The following is a 6,000-nucleotide window of genomic DNA, read 5'->3' on the forward strand; positions in this document are numbered from 1 at the left end:
AGCCTGTGCTGTGCAACAAGAGAAGCCATCATAAGGAGAAGCCTGCGCACCATAACGAAGAGTAGCCCACGCTCAATGCAACTAGTGAAAGCCCTTGCACAGCAACGAAGACCCAACGCAGCCAAAAATAAATAAATGAATAAATAATAAAATAAATCTTAAAAAAAACCAATCTGTGGAGGGAATGGGTGGGCATGTGGTTCCTCCCTGGAACCCTCTATTAGGGAGAGCTCCCCAGCAGGGGCCCAGTAAGGGGTGGGACCTGAAGACTCCAGTCCAGCACGGTCCACAGGCTGTGCCTGGGCTGGGGACCCAAAAGGGCTCAGCTCAGTCCAGGAAATCCAGAGTGTTGGCACAGGGAGTGACAAAGGTCTTGGCCACAGCACAAAGGCCTCTCTGGGGTCCCTCGGGGTCCCTGAGGCCTGGGGGCTTCCGGCTCCCACTATAGAAAAGCTCATTGGCTATAAGGATGAGGGTGAGTTTGCTGAAGAAAGGCTTGAAATCCTGTCTTTTGCTTCTTCAGTCAAGTCCGTGTCTTGTGATGGGAAGACAGTAGGAATCCTCCCTCAGTTATGAAAGTAACTAGCACTCACACAGCACTTATAAAAATAATACTAGTTAACAGCGTCTGAGGACTTGGCGCATGGCTGCACGGCTCTAAACGCGTTCCTCGCGTGAACTCACTGAATCGTCACAACAGCCTTGTTCCTTAGGTTTATTATCATCACCCCCCTGCAGAGTCAGGGTCACACCTAGGCAGGCTGGTCCACGCTTTCACCCGTTCCCTTTGCTGCCTTGGGGGGAGGGAGCCTCAGTGGAGGGGCAGAGGCTGTGCTGGACAGAAGGACGGATGGTCCGCAGGTCTGGGACCGTCCCTTCTTCCATCTTACTACAGCCTCGAGGGGGCCTCTGTTACGCCCCTTCCCTGGGCTGGGAGGAGAGATTGAGGATGGGTAAGGTGTTGGAAAAGGGGTCAGAAGGTAGCTTATTTCTCTTTAGCAGAGCTAGTGTCCTGGGCTGCACCGAGCCAGACTGGGTAGCTGTGTGACCTTGGGCACGTTGGTTTATAACTCTGAGCCTTGGTTTCCTCATTTGTATGCAGCGGTTGCTATATCTTATCTTGAAGTGTGTATCAGGATTAAATGATGCAACATACATGAAAAAGACTGATGTTCCATAAGCGCTCAGAAAATGTGAGTTGTCTTTTCCCCACTGATCTGGCTGGTCAACTAGTTAGTATTTCATGCTCTCCTAGCAGGATCACATAGCCCCCTGCACACCCCTGTGTCACAAGACTTAATGGTCATAAGGACAGGGTCCCGGGAGGAAGGACAAAGAACATCCCTAGTGGAGAAGAGAATCCAGAACTTGTTTAGTTTCACTGCTGGGTCCTCATCCAGTGCTGCCAACTGACCTGGGTGGGTGGAACCCAGGGCCCGCCTGGAGATGGTAAGTCAGCAATTCTCATCGAGGGGCGGGGGATGACCACAGCCCTAGGGAACACTTGGCGATGTCTACAGACATGTTTGGTTGTCCTAACTGGGGAGTGCGGTGTGGGAGCTACTGGCATCCAATGGGTAGAGGCCAGGGATGCTGCTAAACACCCTACAGTGCCCAGGAGAGACCTTATGACAAAGAATTATCCTTCCCGCGAATGACAAACGCATGGAGGGTGAGAAACCTGGGCTAAGTGAATGGCCCAAGACCCCACATGGTGAGGGAACCCTCCGTGCCTTTCTATCTTGGGGCTGCCCAGAGGCCTCTGCCTAGCTGCCCCCAGGAGTGAATGTGCCAAGCTCTCCAGGGGTTCTGGAAGGACCACAGGTGGTGCTGGTGTCCAAGAAAATTGGAGAACATCAGAGAGCAGACCAAGGCAATGAGGGTTAAATGTCACCTCCCTCATTTCCCAGGAGCCCTCTGTCCCCAGGCCATCACCCAGCCAAGGAGTCATTGTTCTGACTCCACACCTGCATGCGCAGTCAGCCAGGCCTGCACTCCTGACTCAGTGGCTGGCAGGGAGGACTCACACACACACACACACACACACACACACACACACGCGCACACACACTCCACCACAGTTATCCCCGAAAACGTCTCAGGGCCAGGGCCGTGGGCAAGCTGAGACATAGAGACAGACAAGGCTGGCTGTGGGAAGGACAGGCAGGTGGCCAGGGCACTATGTGAAAACAAGGCGTGAACGGATAGGACAATTTTTGTCCCGGGTGCACGACTTCTCTCTCCCATCAGACTGGGGACCTATAAATTTAGGGACAGCTTAATTTCCAGAGCAGAGAGCAAATGAAGATGTTGTCTAGACTGGGCTTGGGGTCTCCCCCTCGGCCCACGGTTCCCAAGAAGCCTGGAGGCTGGGTCGAGGGTGCCCCTTATTTCTCTAACGGCCACAGTCACGGGGGCTTTCCTCATGTAAGTGTGTTTCCCAGGTGGCTGTGACAGCGGGTGGCTGGTCCCTCTCCTCTCCCTGACTCCAGCTTCTCAGTGGAGATAAGATTGGGCTCCTGCAGGTCTGACCATCTGTGATCTGTTCTTTCCCAAACCAGCTGAGGGAGAGGCCCAGCTCCGGGGCCTCGGGAGCACCCGGTCTGATGGAGGAGTCACCCCCAAGGGGACACAGCCCCTTCCCTGGGGGGAGGCCCTAGTCTGCCAGGTACGGGAGTGGGACAAACCCCATGAGCACCTACCTGGGGAGTGCAGCATGCTGGTGGCCTGCATGGTGCTTGGCAGTTGAAGGTTCTGGGGGGAGGGGCTGGAGGATCCCCACCCCCACCCAGAACTCTCCAATCGCAATGGGATTCCTAGGTCAGTGGCATATTTTTAACAACTGCCTCTTTCCCACTTGTCCCCCGAAAGCTGGTGTTGTCACTAACCTGGCCCCTTTCCATCTGCCTGGTCCCCACCCACCAGTCCAAGGGCCATCTCCCTGTGGGGACAAGGGTGGAGGCCACCACCAGGCTGGCTGTTCTCACCATATCTTCTGATCAGGATAAGTCTGGGTCCTGCTTCTTCAGCCCAAGGCTGCCAGGAACGGGCTGCACCTGACACCCCAGCCTGCCCTTTTTATATCTTGAATGCCTCCTGGTTTCTATAAGCCACCGACATGGTGTTCTCCCTGTGCATCTCTGTGTCTTCACATGGCCTTCTCTGTGTCTCTCTCTTGTTCTTATAAAGACAGCAGTTGTATTGGATTAGGGACCCACCCTTTTCCAGCATGACCCCATCTTATCTAATTAGTTCTGCAATGATCCTATTTCCAAATAAAGTCACATGCTGAGGTATTGGGGATTAGGACTTCAGCAAATCTTTTTGGGGGATGCAGTTCAACCCATAACATTCTTCTTGGCATGGTTAGGCCACTGGCATGCCTCAGAGCAGGTGATGGGGGCGTTTCTGGCTTGACTCTAGGACCCCTGGGGAAGGTGTCTGGTACCATACCCGTCATCTTGGCCTAATTGTGAGGCCTTGAGTCATCACTCTCCAGGTCAATCTTCTCAGCTGAACAGTAAAAAGTTTGAATAAGGCAAGACGTCCTGCCTTTAAGCTCCCATAACATCCTAAGATTTTTTTCACCCTGTCCCAGCTCCGCTGTGTACAGGTTGTGTTAGCTGGGCCGGGGGACATCTCGGCCACGTACTTCACACTTCTCACCTATAAATTTGGAATAGGGCTCCTCTGAGGACTCAATTGCAGGCCCATCTCGTTTTATTGTGCTTCGAAGATGTTGCGTATTTTTTACAAATTGAATGTTTGTGGCAACCCTGCGTCGGTCATGCACGTCTACTGGGGCCACATTTCCAACGGCGTTTGTTCACTTTGTGTCTCTGGGTCACATTTTAATATTTCGAATTTACCACCAGCAAAAAGGTTACACCTTGCTGAAGGCTCAGATGATGGCTAGCATTTTTTGCAATAAAGTATTTTTACTTTAAGGTATACACATTTTTTAAGACATAATGCTACTGCCCATTCAGTAGACTACAGTGTAAACGTAACTTTAATGTGCGCTGGGGACCCCTGGATTCGTGACTCGCTCTGTTGCAATATTTGCTTTATTGCGGAGGCCTGGAACGGAGGCCACAGTATCTCCGCAGCCTGCCTGTAGTTCACTCACAGCAAGTGCTAAGAACAGTGCTGGACCTAGTGAGCGCTTCCACCTGTCCGGCTTGTCCCCTTGGCTGTGGGGGCCTAGGAGGCAGCCTTGCTCCTCACTGAGTCACCGGGGCACAGCAGGTCCTCAGGATGGCTGGATGGAAGGATGAAGGGTGAGACTGCTGTTGGCGGCCTCTGGGGACTGCTGTGCACGCTCCCTGCCAGAAACTCAGCCAATTTCTGCCCACCCACCGGCTGGCTCCCTGTTCCCCGACCCTTGGCCCAGCAGCAACTCCAGCCCTGGGACGTTGGGACCCCCCGCCCTGGAGTCCACATTTCCCAAGGCTGCGGATCTGACGTACAGGACTCCCAGGCAATCTTTATCAGGCTGTTTGCTGTCCCCACCTTGGTCGTTTCTTGCTGATGGTCTGCAGGCCTTTGGAGTACCTGCTTCTTCCTCCTTCCCCGCCTCCTCCGAGGCCTCCCCTCCCCTCTGGGAGTTCTTTGACCTGCTTTCTTGTTTTCTGGGTCCTACTGGTGGGTGGTGGGTGGCAGGTGGGCAGGAGGATTCTCCAGGGCCTTAGGGGTCAACGGGTCATGCTCCGAGTTTACTGATAGGGAAAACAGGTCCAAGGAGGAGAGGTGGCTCCCTTCGGGAGTGAGTGACAGAACCAGGACTGGAGTCCAGGTTGTCTGGCTCCCATTGTACATGCTGTATATACTGTGGGACTCTGGAGGGTGGGCTAGAATGGTCACAGGAAATTTCTTAGAGAAAGTGAAATTGTTATTTATTTACTTATTTATTTAATTATGGTAGTTCCCAGATCAGGGATTGAACCCAGGTCCCCTGCTTTGGAAGGCAGATTCTCAGTCACTGTACCACCAGGGAAGTCCTGAGAAGGTGAATTTGAGTTGGAGCTTAGAGAATGGATCAGACTTGAACTGGAGGCTCTCAGGCACTCCTGGGGAAGGGACAGATGGGCTGGGGCTGGTTCATTGAGATGCTCAGGAGAAACTTTCCAAGATCCCTCCCAGGCTGGTATCCTCTGGCAAACCCCATACCCTCCCTGAGCCAGTGTTCCTATCCATAAAAAAAGGAAAACCACACCAGCTTGGTAGGTACTATTAATGAGCATAGTATTAATTACAGTTGACATTTATGGGGTGTTTACCATGTGCTGGACACTGGGCCCAGAGAGCACCTGACATATATTACCTCATGTAACTCTCACAGCAAACCCCCACCTGACCTCACAGCAAGCTCTCTGAGGTGTAAATGCTTTAAAAAGCACAGTAGTCACTGTAATTCCAGTCACATAATAACCACTCAATAAATTGCATCAACAATGACAACAAATAACAATGACAGTACTTGGTGGACTACTGTGGCCCTGTGTTCCTGCCTCTCTCCCTCCAGAGCAGCCCACTAAGAGTCCCTTTCTGGAAGCAGCTGTCCTGGAATCTTCTTCCTCCAGGAAGCCTTCCTAGACCCGTGTGGAACTTGTGGCTCTGCACAGCCGTTCTCCCCTGAATCTCTGTCCCGTCTGTGTGGGTCTCAACAATCCAGAGTGTGGGCCCGTGTCCCTGTTCCCCAGCCTGAGTGGTGCCACCGTCTCCTCAGGGCAGGGGGCGGAGGCCGAGGTGACGGGGTGCAGAGGGAGGGTGGCGGAGAGGTTGGCACTGTGAGTACAGCAGGCCCCTCCTGCCACTCTCTCCTCTCCCTGATGCAGGAACTGAGGCTCCACACAAGAAGTCTCCTGCCCAGGTCAAGTCTCAGCCCCAGCACCACGGGATGCTGACCTCAGAGGTCCTCCAGACCAAAAGAAGGGTGGTTGGACGCCGGCCATGAGCCCAGGGCAGCAGCACACGTCAGACACCTGCCTTGCAGTTTTT

Source organism: Hippopotamus amphibius, chromosome 11, assembly GCF_030028045.1.
Source record: "Hippopotamus amphibius kiboko isolate mHipAmp2 chromosome 11, mHipAmp2.hap2, whole genome shotgun sequence".
NCBI classification, from domain to species: domain Eukaryota; kingdom Metazoa; phylum Chordata; class Mammalia; order Artiodactyla; family Hippopotamidae; genus Hippopotamus; species Hippopotamus amphibius.